The sequence below is a fragment of the Pan troglodytes genome, chromosome 14 (genome assembly GCF_028858775.2).
Source record: "Pan troglodytes isolate AG18354 chromosome 14, NHGRI_mPanTro3-v2.0_pri, whole genome shotgun sequence".
Lineage (NCBI taxonomy): Eukaryota > Metazoa > Chordata > Mammalia > Primates > Hominidae > Pan > Pan troglodytes.
In genome coordinates, this window is record NC_072412.2 from 66,260,193 (window position 1) to 66,284,418 (window position 24,226).

Below are 24,226 nucleotides of genomic sequence, written 5' to 3' on the forward strand. Positions count from 1 at the left end.
TGAAGGGAGGGAGGATCATTCCAGGTGGCCTAGTAGTCAGAACATCTGTGTCCAGTTTCTGCATGATGCATGTGACTTGGGCCAGGCTAACTTTTCTGAGCCTAGTTCCATTCCACAGAATCCACCTTCACCTCCTTTCCTTTAAATGTAAGGAAAGATGGTCTTTTTACTTTTTTAATAGCAAAAAAGACACTTCCACTCTGATCAGATGCAATTCAATTCCCTCTCACCTATTCCAGGAATTTATCGATTATTTTGTTTTACCATTTCTCTCTCTCTCCTGCCTTCACCCCATAGCCTGCTTACATTCTCAAGTTTCTCTCATTTATATATTTAAAATCCTTTAACCATAGCACTGTGGTTTTTCTTCCCCTTGAAAATTTCACTCTACCTTTTTGAATTTATTTCCTCACCCCCCCAGTAACTCTATCTCCAACAGCTGTTAGACAGTTATGCTTCACACAGCACTGAAACTCTTTCTGACAAAGGTATCTGTGTCACTAGAAGGAAGCTTGTATGAGGGTAGGGATTTTGTCTGTTTTGCTCACCCTTGTGTGCCCAGTCCCCAGAGCAGTGCCAAGAACATAATACCTGCTCAAGAAATGAATAATTGTCTTCTAAATCATCAAAGCAAATGAACTCTGCCTATCTGACTTCACTTCTCAATAGCTTTGTCATTTTTGATCATTTCCTTGTTGAAACTCACTCATCTTTTGGTCTTTATAACAATTGTTTTTCCTTCTCTTTTAACGTTTTATTATGGAAAATTTTAAACATGCATAAAAGTAGGGGAAAAAAAACCAATAAAGGCTAAGGCACCCATCACCCAGCTTCAGTGTTTGGCCAACTGTGTTTCATCTAAACCTTCACTGACTCCCCACTCTTAATAACTTGAAGCAATTCCAGATAGCATATAATTTCACTCACAAATATTTCAGTCTGTATTACAAAAAAAAGGAACTCTTTAAAAAGCATAATCCTAATAGTGTAATTGGCAAAATTATTAGCAATAATTTCTTTTTTAAAAAACTTTTATTTTAGATTCAAGGGTACATGCACAGGTTATATCAGTAAACTCGTGTCACAGGGGTTTGTTTTACAGATGATTTCATCACTCAGGTACTAAGCCTAGTGTACTCAAAGTTATTTTTTCTGGTTCTCTCCCTCCTCCCACCCTCCACCCTCAGGTCGGCCCCAGTGTCTGTTGTTCCCCTCCTTTGTGGTCACGTGTTCTCATCATTAGCCCCCGCTTATAAGTGAGAACATGGTGTATTTGATTTTTTTCTTCCTGCATTAGTTTGCTAAGGGGAATGGCCTCCAGCTGATCTCATTCTTTTTTATGGCTTCATAGTATTCTATGGTACATATGTACCACATTTTCTTTATCTAATCTGTCATCGATGGGCATCTAGGTTGATTCCATGTCTTTGCTATTGTGAATCGTGCTTCAATAAACGTATGAGTGCATGTGTCTTTATGGTAGAATGATTTTTATTCCTTCGTGTATATATCCAGTAATGGGATTGCTGGTAGTTCTGTTTTTAGCTCTTTGAGAAACCACCACCCTACTCTCCAGAATGGTGGAACTAATTTACATTCCCACCAACAGTGTATGAGGGCTCCCTTTTCTCTGCAACCTCAATAGCATCTGTTATTTTTTAACATTTTAATAATAGCCACTCTGGGGTGAGATGGTATCTCATTGTGATTTTGATTTGCATTTCTTTAATGATCAGTAATGTTCACAATTGCCACAAAAAGAGTAACATATCTAGGCATCTAATCAGGAAGGTAAAAGATCTGTACAATGAGAATTACAAAACACTGCACCAAGAAATCAGAGATGACACAGCAAATGCAGAAACATTTCATGTTCATGGATAGGAAGAATCAATATTGTTAAAACAGCCATACTGCCCAAAGAAATTTACAGATTCAATGCTACTCCTATTAAACTACCAATGACATTCTTCATAGAACTAGAAAAAACTATTTTAAAATTCATATGGAACCAAAAAAGAGACTGAATAGCTAAAGCAATCCTAAGCAAAAAGAACAAAGCTAGAGGCATCCCTTTACCCAACTTCAAACTTCACTGCGGGGCCAACAGCATGGTATAGTACAAAAACTGACACATACACCAATGGAACAGAACAGAAAGCCCAGAAATAAGGCCACACACCTACAACCATCTCATCTACAACAAAGCTGACAAAAACAAGTGATGGGGAAAGGACTACCTATTCAATAAATGGTGGTGGGATAACTGGCTATCCATGTGCAGAAGATTGGAACTGGACCCCTTCCTTACACAATATAAAAAAATGAACTTAGGGTGGATTAAAGACTTAAATGTAAAACCCAAAACTATAAAAACCTCTGGAAGACAACCTAGGCAATATTATTCTGAACGTAGGACCTAGCAAAAATTTTATAACAAACATGCCAAAAGCAATTGCAACAAAGGCAAAAATTGACAAATAGGATCCATTTAAACCTAACAGCTTCTGCCCAGTAAAGGAAACTATCAACAGAGTAAACAGACAACCTACAGAATGGGAGAAAATATTTGCAAACTATGTATCTGACAAAGGTCTAATATCCAGCATCTATAAGGAACCTGAAAAAATTCCCAAGAAAAAAACAACCCCATTAAAAAGTGGGCAAAGGACATGAACAGACTTTCCAAAAGAAGACATACATGTGGCCAACTAGCATATAAATAATTTCTTAATATAGTCAATTTCCTTTTTTTTGGTTTTGTTTTTTATCTTTTTGCTTGTTTTTTAGAGGGTGGGATGGATCTCTTTCTGTCTCTATTTCTTCTACCTTATCTGACTAGCAAATTGGGACATAGGAGCTAAGCCTGGTCAGGCCCTTCTGAACTCTTTTCAGGGCAAGCAGGCTGCAGGAGTCCTGTACCTCTACTGTTGCTACAGGGAAGCTCTCAGGGTCCTGCTCTACCTGCAGTTTTTCGATTTCTGTTGTGCCTGGGCAGGTCAGTTAAATTCAACGTGAGCTCTTAGGAAACCCATCTGCTTTGGCCAAAACTCAAGCTGATGCTTTGATCTTCATCCATCTGACCTCCCAAGCCTGCCTCACAGTGTGTTCTGAACTTGGGAAGAGTGCTGTTAAGCTGCATCAGCAGCGTATGAATATTATTGAGAAAGAGGGAGGTAAATGTCAGATGAATGAGCTAAAAGTTAAAAGTGGTTGCTTCTGGGGAAAAGAAAAGGCACAGAGGATGGGTGGGGGAAGCAATGGTTTTCCTTTTAAGCCTCTTAACAATAAATAACCCTTTAAGATGTATACATATAATATGTGGATAAACATCTTAAAAACAATGAAAACCTATCGTATCAAAATATATCACCTCCTCACACGTGTACCACACCCTGTCAGACTCCCAGACACCTGGGAGTCCTGCTTCCCCTTCCTGCCTCCTAAATGTGTGCTATGCTCCTCAGCACCCCACATCCTCACTGCTCCTGCAGTGCTTCCTATCCTTCCTCATCTCTCGCCTGGCCCACTGCAGCAACCACTACCTACCCTACATGTTGCAGGCTGAATTGTGTCCCCCCAGTTCATAGGTTGAAGCCCTAACCCCCAATACTTCAGAATCTGACTGCATTTAGAGACAGGGCATTTAATAAGGTAATTAGGGTAAAATGAAATCATGTGGGTGGGCCCTCGTCCAATGTGACTGGTGTTCTTCTAAGAAGAGGAATTTAAGACACAGACCTACGTAAAGAGGGAAGATGATGTGAAGACAGAGGAGAGGATGGCCACCTGCAAGCCCAGGTGAGAGGCCTCAGGAGAAACTGCTTCCAACTCAATCTCAGATTCCAGCCTCCACAACTGTGCAAAAACACATTTCTGCAGTTTAAGCCCCCCAGGCTGGGGTACTTTGTTATAACAGCCATAAAAAACTAATACACTATCTCCCCGCCTTCCTTGCCAGGATCTGATCCACCTTGCAAAACACTATTAGAAGAAGCTTTCAGAAATGTGTGCCTGATGAAGCTACTCTCCTGCTTAAAATCCTTACAGGATCCCTCACTGTTGCTGGATAAAACTCCTTAGCACGAGATACAAAGTCCGCTCCTACTTTCTCTCACCTGACTCTCCTTATACTTAAGCCCCAGCCGTAGTGAATTATAGTGGACCCTTGAATAACACGGGCTTGACCTGGGTGGGTCCACTTGTACGTGAAAATTTTTCAATAAAAGTTACACCTAGTGCGCCTGCCTCTCCTGCCTCTGCTGCCTCCGCTGCCTCCTACCGCTCCTGCCACTCCTGCCACTCCTGCCACTGTCACCCCGAGACAGCAAGACCAACCCCTCCTCGTCCTCCTCCTCAGCCTACTCAACATGAAGACGATGGGGATGAAGACGTTTAAGATCCACTTTAATGCAACGAATTGTAAATATATTTTCTCTTATGATTTTTAAAATAACATTTTATTCTCTATTTTTGTAAGAATACAGTATGTTATACATATACAAAATGTATGAGGTAACTGTTTATGTTATCAGTGAGGCTTCCTGTCAACAGTAGGTTATTAGTAGCTTTTTTTTTTTTTTTTTTTAACATGGAGTCTCACTCTTTCACCCAGGCTGGAGTGCAATGGTGTGATCTCGGCTCACTGCAACCTCCACTTTCTAGGTTCAAGCGATTCTCCTGCCTCAGCCTCCCGAGTAGCTGGGATTGCAGGAATGCACCACCACGCCTGGCTAATTTTTGTATTTTTAGTAGAGATGGGGTTTCACCATGTTGGCCAGGCTGGTCTTGAAACTGACCTCAAGTGATCCGCCTGCCTCGGCCTCCCAAAGTGCTAGGATTACAGGCGTGAGTCACTGCACCTGGCCAGTAATTATGTTCTTGGAGCGTCAAAACACATAGGCAAATTTCTGACTATGCTGGGGATTAGTGCCCCTAACCCCCATGTTGTTTAAGGGTCGGCTGTAGTTGCATCCCCCAAAGGTGCCACCCTTGCTCATGCTTTACTATCTCTGGCCATATATCCCTTGCCTAGAATACCTTCATTTTTCCTATTATGCCATCCACCTGTGGAACATCTCCTTTTTCCAGTGTCAGGTCAAGCTCCATTTCCTTTGGGAAAAATTTCTTAGCCCCTCCCTCCAGACAGAATTGACTTTTTCCCTTTGAATCTGTTTTGTACCCTATATGGAATTCTGCTCTATATTTGCTGCATTTTTATTGCCGTTATTTTATATCATATTCATCTAATGCTTAAAGGTAGAGACTACATTGTAACTTTGCATGCTCGGAGCCTAACATAATACCCAGCACCTAGTAGGTGTTCAAAAAAGGATGACCAACTGACCGATCAAATGAATTAATCTATGAAATTGGAAACAGTTTGGCATACCTCAAAAGACTATTGTCAGGTAATATATGTGGCAATTTTAAACATACATATGTGTAATTTTAAACATACATATGTAATTATTTTCAACTCTTAAAGATCAATTGAAATTGCAATTTAGTACTTGATCTTGAGTTTGAATGTGCACTAATACTCATTTCCAATCCTTAAGATTGGGTTGTTTCTTCTTAAATCATGGGATCATGAAAATGTATTGCTGGAAAAGGTATTGGAGATGATGTGATTCAACCACTTTATTTTTTGGACAGGAAAATTGAGTAAAAGCATTACCATCACACCCCACTGCTACCAGAGCCAGTCAGACACACTTAAACTGCCTTTGATGAAAACAGAAACACTGAAGTTAGAATAGTTTGAAGAAAAGAGAATTTAAATATAATGCAACAAAAAAGCTATCAAATTTACATTTATAAAAATAATAGACTCTGACTCTTAAATTGTTTCTAAATAAAATATTGTGAATGAACTTCATCCAATATTGATATATCCTTTGGCTCTGGGCAGTCTAGAGAATTTATTTGTTATTGTGAAAAATTGCATCTGAATAATGTATAACAAGATGTATATTCAAATTGCCTTTGAATAATATATAACAAGAAAGGTTTTCTTTATTCATTTAGTGTCTTTCAAGGAACTACAAGTACCTTGTGCACTTTAGGTTAGGCGTGGTGTATTGCATACATGCTTTTTCACCTAACCTAAACATTTTGGATACAGCAGTACCAATTTGAGCCTATAAGAGTAGCCCTTAATAACCAGAGAGACACCTTGACAAAGTGACAAATTTGCATGGTCCACTCCATTCATCAGCATAACTTGGAAGCATGATCTTGGAAGTGAAGAATGTGAACTTGTGGTGGAGGGATCCTTGTTTGGCCCTAAGTAGCATCTATTGGTAGAATTCAGACATTGCTGGGCTTTCAGAGGAGTCTGTAGGGCCAGTAGTTCAGAGGCTTCTGTATGCAGGCCTATTGTGGTGGTGTCCTAGTAACAAAGCAGGGTCACAAACTGGAAAGATGAGCACTCTCTCTGCTGCTTCCAGAACACAGTGTGCAGCTCAGTGAGGGTTACAGGAAGCGTGGCAAGCTTTGCTGCTTTGGGGCTTCAGGAGCCTTCCTCCTTGGGACAGGCAGGGAGTAGTTATAGTGATCATGGGTCTGGCAGCAGAGGTGGGTGGGAGGTTTCCTCAAGAATCATCATGAACAGCAAGGCAAAGATCTGAAGGACTGTTCATGAATTTATGGGAGACACTGCTGGAGACTCTCCCAAACTCCTGGGCAAGACTTTGAAGGGGTGCAGAAGGTCCCATATTGGGCAATAGAATTGATTCAATCATTAACAAACTTGCGCCAAGCACTCTTCTTGGAGATGGAGAAATGGCAGCAAATGAAACAAAACTTCCTGAACTTGCAGAGCTTACAAAAAGTGCCTGTGTGGGCAGGATGATAAAATAATATGTTGTATAAGTTTCCTAGCATGTTTATAGCATGTATGCTATAAAATTTTAAAAAGAGGAGCTGAATAAATGGATTAGGAGTGTAGGGTGGAAGAAGGTAGTCTGCCTAGGACTTATGAAAAAGGTGATCTCTTGTTCTACCAAAAAGACACATGTACATGTATGTTCATTGCAGCACTATTCAGAATAGCAAAGATGTGGAATCAACATAGATGCCCATCAGTGGTGGATTGGATAAAGAAAATGTGGCACAATATACACCATGGGATACTATGCAGTCATAAAAAGAACAAAATCATTTCCTTTACAGCAACATGGATGTAGCTGGAGACCATTATCCTAAGTGAATTAATGCTGAAACAAAACCAAATACTGTATTTTCCCACTTACACGTGGCAGTTAAACATTGGGTACTCATGGACATTAACATGGCAAAAATAGACACTGTGGACTACTAGAGGGGGAAGGAGGGAGGGGGCAAGGGTTGAAAAACTATTGTGTAATACACTCACTACCTGTGTGACAGGAATCAATCACACCCTAAACCTCAGCATCATGCAATGTACCCAGGTAACAAACCTGTGCATATACCCCCTGAATCTAAAGTAATAGTTGAGGTGGGGCACAGTGGCTTAGGCTGGGTGCAGTGGTTCACGACTGTAATACCGGCACTTTGGGAGGCTGAGGCAGGTGAATCACCTGAGGTCAGGAGTTCGAGACCAGCCTAGCTATTAAAAATACAAAAATTAGCTGAGCATGGAGGTGGGTGCCTGTAATCCCAGCTACTCGGGAGGCTGAGGCAAAAGAATTGCTTGAACCTGCGAGGTGGAGGTTGCAGTGAGTCGAGATGGCGCCATTGCACTCCAGCCTGGGCAACAAGAGCAAAACTCCATCTCAAAAAATAAATAAATGAAAGTTGAAATTATATGTATACATATATATGTGTGTATATATAGATATATGTATTCTAGCATGCTAGGAGTGATGTATGCTACATATATACATATGATGCTGTCTGAACAAAGAATTGAAGTAGGTAAGGGAATTAGCTAAGCAGGTGGCTAAAGAAAGTGTGCCCTAGGCAGAAGGTATAGCTACAGCAATGGTCCTAAAGTGGGAATGTGCTTGGCATATCCTAGTAACCCGAAGGAGGCCAGTGTGGCTGGCGGGGACTAAGCGGGGGAGCAAGTAGTAGGACATGAGTTTAGAAAAATGATCTGAGGCCAGATCACAAAGGGCCTTGTACTGAGTCAAATGGAGAAAGACTGTGGGGTTTTGAGTAGGAAATGACATGATCACATTTAACTTTAAAAGGATCTCTTGGGTGGCTGCTGAGGATAGTGTAGAATCTGAGAAGTCTACTAAAGAAATATTGCAGTAATGTAGGTGAAAGCTTGGGCCAGATGGTAGTAATGTTAAGACGTGGTTAGAATCTGGATATATTCTGCAAGTAAAGCCAACAGCATTTGTTGTGTTAGAGAGAAGGTGGCATTAGGGATAACTGACTTGAGCAACAGGAAAGATGGAGTTGCCATCAAAGAAGTAGGAAAGTGGGCCAGGCATGGTGTCTCACGCCTGTAATCCCAGCACTGTGGGAGGCTGAGGTGAGTGGATCACCTGAGATGAGGAGTTCAAAACTAGCCTGGCCAACATGGTGAAACCCCCTCTCTACAAAAAATACAAAAAAAAATTAGCCAGGTGTGGTGGCGGGTGCCTGTAATCTCAACTCCTGGGGAGGCTGAGGCACAAGAAGCGTTTGAACCTGGGAGACAGAGGTTGCAGCGAGGCAAGATTGTGCCACTGCACTCCAGCCTCGGCAACAGAGCGAGACTTCGTCTCGAAAAAAAAAAAAAAAAAAAAAAGGAAAGTGGAAGTGGTGCAGATTTATGGGGCTCAGGAGTTGGGTTTGGCCATATTGACTTCGGGATGTCTATTGGTCATCCAAGTAGAGATGTCAAAACTTTAATTATTTCTAGTAATGTGACCTCATGATTACTGCAAGTGATGAATCCTGGGGAAATCTGGGGTACAATCAACACATGCCCTTGAGGTAGAAAGTTTTGAGGAGATATTTGCAAAAGGAGCCATTATGACTTGTTAGAAGTTGGATGTGTCCGTGAGACAGTTTGGTAAGTGGCTGGATTTTTAGCACAGGGGAATACCATCTCTCTCTACAATCTAAAATCTTTGTGGAAAGATTTGAATGCTTCCAGACAAAACTAATTTGGGGCCCATCAATTTCTTTTAATAAAAGTAATGATCTATTTGTGTGATTGTCTCTACTGCCTGATTTTTGTGCTTCTTGAAGTCAGATACTGTGCTCCCTTTATCCCTGTATTCCAAGCAATTGGCAACCTAGTGTCTAGAGACAACAAATAAATGCTTTGGTAATGAATAAGCAAATAACTTTTTTCTATGTAAAAGTCAGCCTAATTATTTTTCTTGAGTAAACTATTTTTAAATATTTAAAGCCATCTATCTCCCACTTAATATCCTTAATTCGTTCCAATAAAACAGGAATAAAGTAAACAACCATTAAGCAAAAGTCATATTATCATAATGCATATGTGTTGTGGATTAACGTAATATATTTTTATCTCCTGGTGAGGTCTATTCCATGAGTCTCTAATCTAAATATTATGTGGCTAATAAAATCAATGCTCTACCTTGCTACTCAAAGTGTTGTCCTCAGACCAGTAGCAATAGCATCACCCGGGAGCTTGCTAGAAATGCAGAATCTCAGGCTACAGTGCACATTTACCGAATCAGAGTCTGCTTTCTAGCAAAATCTGTGTAATTCATGTGCACATTAAAATATGAGCACTGCTCTAAAGCAGAGAGTGGCAAACTACCACCTGTTTTCATAAATAAAGTTTTACTGGAACACAGCCATGTCCACGTGTTTACGTATTGTTCATGGCTGTTTTGGTGCTACAACGGCAGGGTTGAATACTTTTGACAGAGAATGTGTGGCCTTCAGAGCCTTAACTGTTTACTCTCTCATCCTTTAAGAAACAGTTTGCAGACTCAGCTGTCAAGTTCCAGCATTATTCTTGGTGTACTTTCTTGAGGGCCACATAACAGGTGTGAACACTTTGGCCTATGTATAAATGTAAACATTTATTTTTAATTTTTTTTTTTTTTTGAGACAGAGTCTCTCTCTGTTGCCCAGGCTGGAGTACAATGGCATGATCTTGGCTCACTGCAACATCTGCCTCCCCAGTTCATGTGATTCTTCAGCCTCAGCCTCCTGAGTAGCAGGGACTATAGGAACCCACCACCATGCCCGGCTAATTTTTGTATTTTTAGTAGAGATGGGGTTTCACCAAGTTGGCCAGACTGATCTCAAGCTCCTGACCTCAAGTGATCTGCCCACCTCAACTTTCCCAAAATGCTGGGATTCCAGGCGTGAGCGACCACACCTGGTCTAAATTTTATTCTTTTTAAATGTGAAATTTTATTCAATGATTTAGAATGTATAAAGTCTTCCAAAGTAGTATTGCAAAAATGAGTAATGTGAATATCATTAATCTTCCAAAATTTTAAAAATAAGTTTATCTTTTTCTGATAATTATTTTTTACTGTAAAAATATTTAAAAATTTTATACACGTGCTAATAATTGGAACTTTGAAAGGCACAGAAGGGAGGAACAAGAAAAAGAAACATCAGATTTTAACATATATTATTACAATACGATATCTGTATTTTGTATACTGATTACTTATATTGTCTTTCCCCAGGATATGAAAAATTATTTTTGAGCATCATGCTTATTCATTCCCAATCTTCCATCATGTGGCAAGTGTATAGTTTTTTTTAATGATTCTCCTATGGTTTGCTATTTAGATCAATAACTATGAAGTGTGAAAATTAGTGCTTATTATATATATGACCAACAAATGATGTTCTTTGGCCGTTTTACTAAAAAGAACAGGGAAGAAGCACAAGATGAAAGTCACAATTAGCCCTTTTATCTTGATGTGCCTTTGTATATCTAGGAGAAAGAAATGATTTCAGAGGCTTATAACTGATTGAACATGATGGAAAATAAAGACGCAAGTTGTAATATCCTAATGAAAAAGTATGTGATCTGTGAAAAATAGAGAAAGCATCACAAGCAATGTGATGAGGACAGTTTTGACATGACACAAATGAAAAGGCATTAAGCCCTAAATTGAAGATAAAAAGCCAGGCTAGACTATCAACAGGCAATTAAAGCATCATCTTCCTGAACCACATGGCATTTATGGACAAAATATGCTATTTCTTCCTCTTGACAATACAGCATCTCCATGGTTTAGGTGCTTGACTCAGATCTGCTCATATCACTGTGCTGTGACCTTTCTCAGAGGCAGCACCGAGGGGAGGCACCAGGTGCCAACAGACCACCTGTGGATACGCCGTCTAGGGCTCCCCAAACAATTGCTGGGGGTGGTAAAGCCCATTACTCTCAGCGGAGACCTAGCAGGTCTATCCCTGCAGAGGGCAGCAGATCTCTGTCATGGAATAAATTGTCAACATCCACTGTGTTCTTTATGTGGATTTACTTCTTCGTTCTGAGACTGAGACCACACTCCCATCCATTCTTTCTGGAATGATCTTTTTGTTCATGCCCTTCTGTTTGGATTTTAACCCTAGCTGGCTTACCTGGAATCTGCTCCCTCCTGGCTGCTCAGAACTCAACTCTGAGGTTGCTTTGTCTTTGTGAAATGTGGTGCTCACATGCCCCTCTTTGGAGAATCCAGTTCCCTAATGGGAGTGTGGTTTGTGTAGCATTTGGTGACCTAGAATGACTGCAGTCTTATGCCCTCCTGAGCTAACTGGTAATGAATTGTTCATGACTTGCCAACTGACATCAGGATCAGAGTGATTTTTGCAGTCTGCTGTATCAACATTACTTATGTAATGTAATGAAGAAAGTCTTCACTCAAAGAGACAAATGTAGAACTTGAGTAAAGAGGTTTTCTTTTCTTTCTTTTTTTTTTTGAGATGGAGTCTCACTCTGTTGCCCAGGCTGGAGTGCAATGGTGTGATTTCTGCTCACTGCAACCTCTGCCTCCCCAGTTCTAGCGATTCTCCTGCCTCAGCCTCCTGAGTAGCTGGGATTACAGGCACCCGCCTCATGCCCTGCTAATTTTTGTATTTTTAGTAGAAACGGGGTTTCACCATGTTGGCCAGGCTAGTCTCAAACTCCTGATCTCAGGTGATCCGCCCACCTTGGGCTCCCAAAGTGCTGGGAGTAAGGAGTTTTGTAGTGTTCTCGCCCAGCTCTGTTCAGAAATGCTCCATATTAGGAGTAAGAGGCTTTGATCCCATAGGGATTAGGAAGCATATCAGTAAGATGCTGTAACAAAGCACAACAATCTGAGTGGCTTTACACAAGAGAAATGTATTCCCTCACAGATCTGGAAGCTAGAAGTCTGAAATCAAGTTGTTGGCAAGAACATGCTTTCTCCGAAGCCTGTAAGGGAGGAAACTTTCAGCTTCTCACAGCCCCAGGCATACATTGGCTGGAGGTGGCAAAAATCCAATCTCTGCCTCCACGCCCTCCATGGCATTTTCTCGATCAAAGACCCACCCTACTCCAGTACAATCTCATCTTAACTAATTACATTTAAAAGAACACTATTTCCAAATAAGGTCACTTATTGAGTTACCGTGGATAAGGACTCCACATATTTTGGGGGAACACAATTCAAATCACAAAAGCAAAATAAAGCAAATGAGGTAAAACCAATGCTTTGTTGGCAGACTAAATACACAGGAGTATTCTTGACTTCTATAATACAAGATTCATTCCATTTATCTTGAGACACTTATTTCTCATTCTATTTTTCTTTTTCTTCTACGTGTATAGAGAAATATTTCATGTTATTTTTATTGCTACCATTAAAAATACTATGCTACAAAAAATTGCAAGTGCCATAATGAATGGCAACTAACATTTGGTGTGGTGTTAGGGAGATGTTATTAGGGTGAAGATTTTAGCAAATTGAAGTATGCATATGTATTTAATGGTCTAATTGCTACTTATCTCTTGAAGATTTCTGCTAAAAATAAACATGGGCCCAGTGGATGCCCCCTCCTGTAAATGCATTACATAATCCTACTCTGATGAACTCAGAGTCTGGCTCTGTTGCCCAGGCTGGAGTGCAGTGGCACGATCTCGTCTCACTGCAACCTCCGTCTCTCGGGTTCAAGCAATTCTACTGCCTCAGCCTCCTGAGTAGCTGGGATTACAGGCACCTGCCACCATGCCTGGCTAATTTTTGTATTTTTAATAGAGACAGGGTTTCACCATGTTGGCCAGGCTGGTCTCAAACTCTTGACCTCAGATGATCCGCCCACCTCAGTCTCCCAAAGTGCTGCAATTACAGGCATGAGCCATGGGGCCCAGCTCCATACAGAAGCTTTAAGAAGCAGTGCATGGCGCTCTATGCTCTCCTTTCCTTCCTTTCAAATCATGGGAACAGATTTTAGGAGAGAACCTCTGATAGTTTTCTTTAGTGATTTGATAATAAGCAGAGGCCTTTTCAGCAGACGATGGACAAATAGCGTAAGAAATACATTTTAAAAAAAGTTGAGAGTTTTTTTGGTCATTTGTGCCTCAAAATAGCCCACCTAGACTAATACAAACCATATATGTGGAATATCTCCTAATTTTCAGACATTGCAATCAATTAAACATTTTAAAAATGATATTTTAAAAATCGAAGCAACACATACTGGCTAAAAATGAGAGCACAGAAAATTTATAATCAAATGGAGAAATGTCTTAACCATTCCCTCCCACTCCTGAATCCTCCTCCCTAACATGGATCATTTTCAACAAGTTCGTTGTACCGTGTCCTCCCAGAGTTGCCCCTGGAATCATCCTGGGTTAAGCCTCTCTGACCTGTGTGCCATTTCCTTCTGTGTCAGGTCTCCCCATTTGCTGTGCAGCGGTACAGCTGCCACTAGCTTCTGAACAGTGTGTGGAAGGTAAAATTTTTGTCTTTGCATGTTTGAAAATTCCTGCTTTCACACTTATTTAATAGTTTCGCTTGGTAAAGAACTTGAGTGTGAAAAATAATTTTCACTCAGAATTTTGAAGGCATTTCTCCCCTGGATTTTAGCACCCAATATTGTCATTAGAACTCCAAAATGATTCTGATTACTTATCCTTTAAGTAGTTTTAGCTTCTCATCTCTAAAGGCTCTTTATTCTGGATGTTCTGAAAGTTCATGATGAAATGTCTGGGACTTGGAACTTTTTCATTTATTGTGTTGGGCACTTGGGGCCTTCATTTAAAGAGTCTTGAATAGAAAAATTGTCTATATACCTTGAGAGTAATTTCTCTCCCTCCCTCCCTCTCTTTCACTTTATTCTCTGGAACGTCTATTGGTTGTATGTGGAATCTTCTTGACCGAGTTGCTGATTTTCTTATTTCTCACCTGTTCCCTATCTCTGTATATTTTTGTTCTGCTTTCTGGGAGATTTCCTGGCTTTATTTTCCATCTCTTCTATAGATTTAAAAATAACTTCTCACATTTTGAACTTCCGATCTCTTCTTTGATCTCTGAATTTCTATTTTTACAGCAATTTCTCTTCTGTTTCTTTAAAGTTTTCTTCTGTTCCTTTCCTTGAAATTGTGTTTTAGAGTTTTGAATGTCTTTTATATGCATTTTTTGGGGGGTTTGGTCTCTTGCATGTTGAAGGATTTATCAAATAACCTGGTGCTTCTTGGCTGTCTAATAATACACAGAGGGAGGTGCTAAACAGCTGTTTGCAAGCTCTGTGTGCAAGAGTGGGTTTGCTGTGGGGTTATTGGGCAGTAACTGTGTTTTCTTTGGAGTGCTCAAATATCAATATAATTAGTTTCTTCTGTGGGATAGTTTCAGTTTTCAGAAAAGATATCCTAGCCGTATGAGTCTGGCTTTTGGTGCTCTAGGGGCTGGGGAGCAGAAGGGGTCACTGGGCTTCTCAGTAGTTCTGTATGTAGACTTCCAATTAGGCCTCCTGCCTCAGTCCTCTACTGTATGAGATGTCTCTGAGTCTGGAGTGGCTCAGGTTCAGTCCCTCAAAAGAGTAAACATCTGGTCTCCCTGGAGGTGAGCATAAGGGGAATTGCCTAACCACACAGACTGGGAACAGGGACTTGAGAGTCCAACTGCCCCTTGAAAAGGCTTTTATACCCATCCTGGTATTTGGACCGCAAGTATACTCTGAAATCTGTTACTTCTGAGTTATAACACTTTAGCTCCAAAGGGTAGATTGCACAGCTTCTTGTTATTATTGCCCTCTGAAGGTATTTAAATTTCACCTTTTTCTTTGCTAAATTAGTCACCACTTCTTAATTCACTCTGTCTTCCAAAATTTTGTTTGCATCTCTTACACTCTGCCGCCTCTCTTCCCACTCTCTTCATCATTGGGAGTGCATACTAGTTTTATTACTTTACTATTTAGTGACATTTCAGGAGAGAGAGAAGATAAACATGTGTTTGATCTGCCATGTTTAACTCTAATTGAATTAAAAATGAAACAACCACAAACTGGGCCTCTTTGTCTTGTGAGCTGCTAGTTTGTGATATCAGGTCTAAATTAATCTTGTGTTGACTAAAGCTTATCTCTGATAAACATGATTCTAGGCAAGTAACACAAAGTTGAGTCCAGAGCTTTTGATATTCTTGAATATTTATTTATATGGGTTGTTCGCCTATTTTCTCCACTAATTTCATTTTAATTTCTTACACAAATACACCAACCAGGTAAAGAACCTTCAATCATGACATCACTGTCTTGGCATCCAGAAACAAATCAACAATGTATTAGCATCACTTGTGTGTGTGGCATAATTGGGACCAATTGGATCCCATAGCAACGACTGCTTTCATGTTGAAAATCTCTGTACACCCAAGTGATTAAAAGGCTTAGCTAATATTCTTCTTGTTTCTATGTTGGTGGAAGTTCACAGTAATGGAATCTGACCAGTTTAATGAATTACACTCTGACTAGGTGGCTGCTTTTTGACTTAGACTCCAAAGGCAGACTTACAGCTCTGTTTACTGTTAAACAGATGCTTTGCCTCACCACTTGTCTTTCAGTTGCAGAAGATATCCGTTTTATTGTGAAATTAAATTGGTATGGCTGTCTAATTAACTGTATCTAGACAAATTATTTCCCCATCTTCTCGTTTTGTTCCATAATCCTATTCAAAACCAGATCCCAGGAGGAGAAACAGCATGTCTTCACCAGCTTAGCAAACCTCTTATGAGGCAATGCTTGTTGCATTCCAGGCTTTGCTGCCTTAACAAAGAGGCAAGGATGTGAATGGTGACTGTTCAGTGGCCAAAGGAGTCAAATCTGCTCTCAGGTCCCAACATGTGAGGTCCCAGGGATCCCATGTCACCAGGATTCTGTCTAAGGAGAGGTCCTTGAAGACACTATGTTGTAGAGTATGAACAACTATCCCAGTTTGCCTGAGACTGAGAGGTTTCTCAGGACCCAGTGCTAGAATAGGAAAGTCTTGGGCAAATGGGAAGTTAGTCACGCTGGCTATCAGAGGACAGGGATCATGTGAAACCCCATAGAATTAAGACTTACCTGAGCTACAAACTAAATGGGGAAGTGCTGTTTATAACTAAAGAGATTGGCATAGGGATGCTGAAGACCAAGCTGGCCATTGTCTAATGTGCCATCCAATCTGGACAGCTGGTCAACCCTGGATTATTGGCTAACTCCAGCACTTCTCTATGATGAGAGAGCTCTGCATCCCAACAACTCTTGCTCATTCTAGCTTCCCACACTGCTCTCTCTACAGAATGTGCTTGATGGCTATGATTATCTTTCAAAGAAAGAGCTGTAGCACCAACATCAGGAGGAGGAGCAAAGAGTTAAAGCAGCCTATTATAAATTCTCATCCATATGTTTTGATAGATTTGGGCACTCTGAGAACCACGCACTTACTGAGAAAGAAAAAAAGTACAAGTCTGTAACCATACCATCCTGGATGTGTCTGATCTTGTCTGATCTCAGAAGCTAAGCAGGGTTGATCCTGGTTAGGATTTGAATGGGAAAAAGAAGCAAATAAAAAAGCGGCATGGCTCTCCCACTCCTGGCTTCTTCCTTTTCACCAATCCCACCTACCTGTTCTGCCTGTGATCCAAGGCAAGAAACTGTCAGTTTGTGTCTTTCCCCAGGATGGATGTGGCTCCCCGCCATGTCAGCTAATTGACCACCTTGAACTCCCCATTTTCAACAGCTTGTTCTGGCCAAGGGGAAGTCCTAGAGATCAGGTTGGGACTCAAGGCACCCTCTCAGCATGTACTCCTACCTGAGGCCAGGTCTACACATCATGTATCCTCAGCTCAGCTTCTGTTCATCAGAGCAGGGTATCACTTCTGACCAATGGTTTTGCTGTCATCAGTCTCTCCTAAGACGCACTCAGAGACAAGGACTTTATTATTGCTTCAATTACTCTATCTTACAGGACACATCTAAGAATTAAAATATTCTTATGACCAGGTTATGTTAACCACTCCAAAATACTCTCTAATTTACTGTAACAATCCAAAATGTAACAACTCAAACATAATGAACAGGAGTTTCATTCCTTCTTATTCTAATGTGTAATAATTACAGAACTTTAATGAATCACCTATATAGAGATAAACCATATCTTAATCTTGTAGGAGCAGTTGAGTGATGTGCCTTAGATCACATACCTAGTAAGAGAAGAGCTGTGCTTCTGCTTTGGGCTAACCCAAAGCTCGTGGTCTTTCACCCACAACACGCTGAGTGGTGCTAGCCCTCCTTTTTGTCTTTGTACATGGCCCCAACCCATGTTATGTAAGAAGGGTAGGGTCCTTCTCAAACAGAGGTATGAGAGAAAGGAGGAAGGGAGCAAAAGGAAGATGGTAACCCTCTCTTCTGCTGCTGTTGATCCCTTAAGTCAATCAGTAAATGTTTCTTTCTGTTTCTCTTTGTCTTTCTGATATCTGAGTCTTTTTCGGTGTTTTATTCAAAGTCAAGCTTTCTGGCTTGATAAGAATCCTGTCTAGACCATAAATAGTCATCCCTTCTAATTTCTTCATATTTTCCTAATGCTTTCTCTTGCTCATGTTGTGGTTCGCAGGTTTGTACAGTTTCTTCTATGTTGGGCTAACAGTTCGCATAGGGAGTTTTGGCTTTCCCCAGAATCCCTAAAAAGCTCTCCGGTCCTCTCCCTTGTTTGCATACAAATCAACTAGTATTTTAATTTTTTTTAAACCTCACCTAGGTGTAAATTCTATCCAGACTCCCATTCAGGAGCACCTCTTTCTACCCAGGACCCTAACAATGTATTTTGTTTGGATCATGGAGCCCTTTCAAAACTTCTTTCTGGGTGTCTGGAATTTAAAAGTAGCCTGATGGTTACCCTTTCATATTTTAAAATTTTATCTAATTTGTGCAGTTCTCATTCTATTTTCTCTTTTTCAGTGTGTGATTATTCCCTAATATATGTTAATTCATATGCTTGTAATTTGGGTGTTATTTTATTATTTGAACTCATATGCCTGCCATTTAGAATTTATCTTCTGTCATTCTGAAGTCTTTGCACATTATTCCAGTTTATTGTAATGTACAAATTTCATCAGATATGTTATATGTTCCTTTTCCATTATTAGTATTCAGTGTTTTTGGGTCTTTGAGAGGCTCAATGCCAGGAAAATCCCAGGGGAAGACAAAACGCATGTGCCCAGTAGGACTTGTTGAAAATGATTTCAGATGAGTAACATTGTTTTTTTTTTTTTGACATGGAGTCTTGCTCTGTCACCCAGGCTGGAGTGCAGTGGCACGATCTCTGCTCACTGCAACCTCTGCCTCCCAGGTTCAAGCAATTCTCCTGCCTCAGCCTCCTGAGTAGCTGGGATTACAGGTGACCGCCACCACGCCTGGCTAATTTTTGTATTTTTAGTAGAGATGGGGTTTCACCATGTGGTTCAGTCTGTTCTCGAACTCCTAACCTCGTGATCCACCCACTTTGGCCTCCCAAAGTGCTGGGATTACAGGCGTGAGCCACCACGCCCGGCTCAAAGCAATTCTTAGAGGAGAAAGGAGGATAAAGGCATAAGGAGTTGGGGGTGGTGGTGTGTGACTTGTGAAATTGAGAATCACTAAAAGCTGTAGGTGAAGGGGAAGGTCCACAGTGCATTTCAAGATGACAGAAATAAAAGGCGGCTCCACTGGTCAATGTTACATCTTGGAAGTCAAGAGGCTAAATCTGCTCCTGGTATTGAGTTGTGCATATTGATTATTAACAAAATAATACATGTAATTCTTAACAAAATATTAGAAGCCTCAATAGCAGAAAAATAACAAAATCTATTTTAGAAAAACTTAAATCCTGAGAAGGGAAAAAAAATAAAGTGATAGACAAGTTTTTACACAGAACAGACATGAACACGTTATCTTAATCTCCCGGAGGCTTTGGGCCATTTTAATTCTTTTCCAACTTACAAATTACCTTAACATTTCTAAGGGACACAGATGTCTTACATTGATAAGTAGAATGTCAAGCATCACTTCCAGTAACAGGAAAAGAATCCACCGCCTTTAATTTTTACGTCTAATTGACTTCAGTTCAGGTGTAGTCAAATGTATATTATTTCTTAAATTGACACCTTCCATTTAAGATGTCTTATTTTATATGTGTCAGAGTCACAGGTGTGAAATTAGTCACTGGGAAGGCTAACTGTTCCAGATTCTTTTGACCTTATGGCTGGAGGGAATTTAATTGTAACCTCATAAAAAGAAAGGAATTCTGGCCACTAGGGAAGATGATTACATGGTCATTGACAATGTGAACTCGAATGGCTACATTAGCTCTTTAATTATAATGAATCAAGAAGAAACGTTCAAGGTTGGAAAGGAGGCACCTGGTAGGGGATAATGACAGGTAGTTATGCAAATGGTATCAACACTTACAGAATGAAGAGACTGGAGCTTCTTTGAGCCAGTTTGAAGATTTCAGCCAAGAGAAGTGCAAGACTCACAAAAGGTTCAGTGTCATTAAAACTACTCTGTCAAGTGGCACACTTCTATTCAGTAAATTGCAAGCTGGGGTTTTTCTTGGCTAGGAAGGTGGCTCAGTTGTCTTGTCTCCCTTGAATTGTTCATGCTAATTTTTTCCTTCTTTTTTTTTCTTCCCTTCTGTTTTTTTCTTCCCTTTTTTTCTTTTTTAGTCTGTGTCTTTCTACGTTGCCCAGGCTGGGCTTGAGCTTCTGAGCTCATGTGATCCTCCTGCCTCTGCATCCCGAATAGCTGAGATCACAGGCGTATGCTCTTCATGCTAATTTAGTATTAGTTTCCCTAAATGTGAATGGAGGGGGAAAGGAAAATAAAATAGCTGAAATCAATAGAGTATACCAAAAGCTCCCAGTAACCAAGTTTTCTTCATATAAGTTCTCATAATTTTAAAAAAAATTGTTTCGTTTTGTTTTTGTTTTTTAGTCTTAGCTCTGGCTTTAACTTCTATCATCTCAAAGCACCTAGGGCTCTTCTTAATGCACAGAACACACTCATTAAGACTAAATAAATAATGATTGAAGGAATGGATAATTATGGGAACATGAATGTTATAAAGGAGAAATAAAAGCAACTCAAAATGGAATTAAAGGAAACAGATTCAGTATTAGATCTCAATTTACATACCTATTATAACACTAAAAATAGATGTATTTCTTGGAATTCTTTGAAGGAAGTCTGTTGAGAACACTTGTGAGATAATCATTTTTAGTCAGAGATGACTTAATTAAGGTAAGGATATATAAACAGCTTTTACCACCCACAGGCAAAGTACTGTTGTTTGTCAGAATAATGAAACTGGTTTCTGTTTATAGAAAACCAGATGGTCCTCATTGGAGTTCCTTCTTCTAAACAATGGAAAAAAAATGCCCCTGTGAAAAAATACGTTTTCTTAGGATGTAGAATCATTACCTTGGGTGGTATGTTTAGGGAGAGAACAGTTATTCCTCACTGCTAATGCTTCCTTCCATGTGGCTAGAACTTCTGTTAGAATCATTTCCCTCTGCCTCTCTTGTTACTTCTCTCCTGGGAAAGAGGTTTTATTTGATATGAAAATTTGGGAGAAGACACTGAGCCTCACCCTCTTCTCCAGTGCCATCCTGCCCATAAGAAACCCACATTATTGGTTCCTCTAGGCCAGTCTTCTCAAAATGTGTTCTTGGCCCAACAGTACCAGCACCTGGAGACGTGAGAATTTGTTACATAAATGCCAAAGATGGCCTTTGTATATTGGGCCTATTATTTACTCCCTCACAGGAGGCTGGGAGCAGTGAGCTCAAAAGCCCAGCAGTGCCCAACTCAATGTTTACACACCCACTTGTTTTAAACATAGCCCAGATAAGTAGGTTCTTAGCCATTTAGATACTTTTTGTTTTGCCTACCCTGTGAAACTGCACCTGACATCTGCTAGCCATTGACAGGAGAAATCCTGCATCTATACCAAGACTCCTAGCTCTGCTACCCTTGGGAGCTCATTGACCCAGAGACTCTGCTGGGCTGCTGAGGGTACCACTTAGTAATTGTAGTTCTCCCCTCTGATTTCCTCTCTCTCGGGAGTTCCCTTGTCCTCTTTCTCTTCGGAATGGTCTCATGCTCTGAGAAACTTCCGCCAGGAGCGGACTTCTCAGTGTCACCCAGATAAAGCTTGCTGTGTGTTAGTGCCCTCTCATGGCCACAACATTTCATCAGCCCCCAAACCCCTGGAACTCACTCCAGAATTCCACATTTTCTGATTTTACCTCAGATCTGTCGAATCAGAAACTCTTGGGTCGGGACCAGTAATCTGTATTTTAATAAGCCTGGCAGATGATTCTGTTGCCTGTGGGAGTCTGAGAACAACTGCCTCAAGTTTTATAGGGGGAGGGCCCCAGTGGGGAGGCCTACAGCTCTCCAGTATATGTGCTGTGACCTGGCAGGTAAGTTTCTGTATTACTTATCTGTTGCTGTGTAACAAATTGCCCCCAAAACTTAGTGGCTTAAAACCACACACATTTACTATCTCACAGTTTTTGTGGGTTGAGAATTTAGAAGCAGTTTAGAGGGATGGTTCTGCTCAGGCTTTCTCATGTGGGTATAGTCAAGGGGGTTGGGGCTTCAGTCATCTGGGGGCTTGAGGGCTGGATGATCTGTTTCCAAGGTGGCTCAGTCACGTGGCTGTTGGCAGGAGGCCTCAGTTCCTCCCCATAGGAGTGCCTCCACAGGGCTGCTTGGGTAACCTCATGACCTGGCAGCTGGCTTCTCCCAGAGAGAGAGAGAGAGAGATCCATGAGAGAGCAAGACAAGTCATAATGTCTTTTGTGACCTAGCCTCAGAAGTCACATTTGTCATTTTCACAGTATCCTATCAGTCCTATGAGTCAGCCATATACAGCATGGAACAGGGCTCCACAAGGACATGAATACCAGGTGGCAGGGATCACTGGGCCATCTCTCTAAATCAGGAATGAAACATTTGCAACCTGTGTCTCCCAAACATGATATGTTTCAATCATCAAAGGTAATATTTTACTTCTGTTTATGCCCATGCCTCATTTGATTGGGGAAAAGCAATGTTTTTTACTAACCACCTTGAAACCCAACATATAAAAATTATAAATCATGGTGACCTCTTTTTTGAATAAACTGTTGATAACTAATAACTTATATATAATCTTTAATATATATATTTAATCTTTTATATCTATCTTTATATATCTCAATATATCTTTAATCTTTACACATATGAATATATATCTTTTTGAATATATATCTTTACCGGGATGTCCCACAGCACCTCAAGGACAAAAACTCCTGATCTATCCCACTGTGTTAGTCTACTTTGAATTGCTATACAGGGGTATCTGAGGCTGGGCAATTTATAAAGAGAAGAGGTTTATTTGGCTTACAGTTCTGTAGGCTGTACAAGAAGCATGGTACTAGCATCTGCTCAGCTTCTGGTGAGGTCTCAGGAATCTCACAATCAAGATGGAAAGTGAAGGGTGAGCAGCGTGTCACATGGTAAGAGGGAGCAAGAGAGGAAAGGGGAAGTTCCAGGCTCCTTTAAACAACCAGATCTCATGTGAATTAACTGCGAAAGCTCACTCATTACTGGGAGGAGGGCACCAAGTCATTCATGAGGGATCCACTTCCATAACCCAAACACCTCCCACTAGGCCCATCTCTAACAGTGGGGATCACATTTCAACGTGAGATTGGGAGGAGATGAATATCCAAACCATACCACCTGGTAAACCTAATGTTTCTTTATTTCTTTTTAAAGTAAAGAGCACCACTATCCACCCAGCTGCCCAAGTCAGAAACCTGGAAACCTGACTCCTTTGCCCCAAGTCCTGTTACTCACTGAGCCCTGCTTATTCGATCTCTTGAATGGCTCTCAGATTGGACCACCTCTCTTCTTCACCAAAGCAGTCTCTCAACAGGATTGTTGCAATAATCTCCCCAGTTGTTCTCCCTGCCTTCCATGTGAAAAATAGTGTAGAGGCAGGACTGAGTGGAGGCAAGGAGGCCAGCTGGAGATGTCATGTCAATCCAGTTGAGAGAGAGAGTTGTGATGATGGAGAGGGCTAGACCAGTCTGAGAGTGATTCAGGAGATAAAATGAACAGGACTCCCTGATTTCTCTAAAGTGATATCTTCTTTCAAGTCTTTGATGGTTCTCCTTTGCCCTCAAAGTGCCAATTCTGAGAAGGCTTTGTGAGACCTTCATAGCCTGGCTTGATTTACTCCAGCTTTCTCTTTTAGATACTATCCTGAGCCAGTCAGAACTTGTTAAATCCATCATTGCCTATTTCCACTCAACACCAAACCCTTTTTGTATACTTTCCCCTCCACCTGAAATGCCCTTTGCCCCACCCTGTTCACTCAAGGAGCTTTTATTTGTTCTTCAGGTCTTGGTTTAGATGTTTCTTTTTTGGCGGATGTGACCTTTTGGGACTTCCAAGTTTGGATTAGAAGCCTTTTTATGATCTCCAGCCTTTTTATGATCAGCATGGGGTAGTTAATCATAGCACTTGCTAATATTGAAATGTCAATTTACTTGAATCTCTCCTCTACAAAACTGTACAGTGCTTGAGGCAGGGACCATGACTTATAGACTTTTTTATGCCAAGTCCCTGCCATATGTTTGGCACTTGATATCATTTGTTGAGTGAATGAATGCTTTTATACTTATTATTTAATGTATTTTGCTTATTATCTTAGTGGGGGGTGGTTTGTTGGTTGTCGTCTTATTTGGTTTATGTTCTGTCCTCCCTCCTTCCCACCCCCATACTTCCTTTCCTCTTTCTACTTCATTTCTTTTCTTCATACATTCCCAAA

The 24,226-nt window shown here is 40.7% G+C and overlaps 2 long non-coding RNA genes across 3 annotated transcripts in view; one reads left to right on the forward strand and one right to left on the reverse strand.

The window, feature by feature from the left end:
• Positions 1-19,693: 19,693 nt before the first annotated feature.
• Positions 19,694-22,176, reverse strand: LOC107967921 (uncharacterized). Its single transcript, XR_001708747.2, has 3 exons — positions 21,651-22,176; positions 20,824-20,937; positions 19,694-20,196 (listed from the first exon to the last, which is right to left on the reverse strand). It is a non-coding gene; the product is annotated as an uncharacterized LOC107967921 (long non-coding RNA).
• Positions 22,113-24,226, forward strand: part of LOC104001854 (uncharacterized) — a 159,679-nt gene continuing 157,565 nt past the window's right edge. For both annotated transcript variants that reach the window (XR_010150502.1, XR_010150503.1), the window contains exon 1: positions 22,113-22,407. This is a non-coding gene — a long non-coding RNA (uncharacterized LOC104001854). The remainder of the gene's footprint in view (positions 22,408-24,226) is intronic.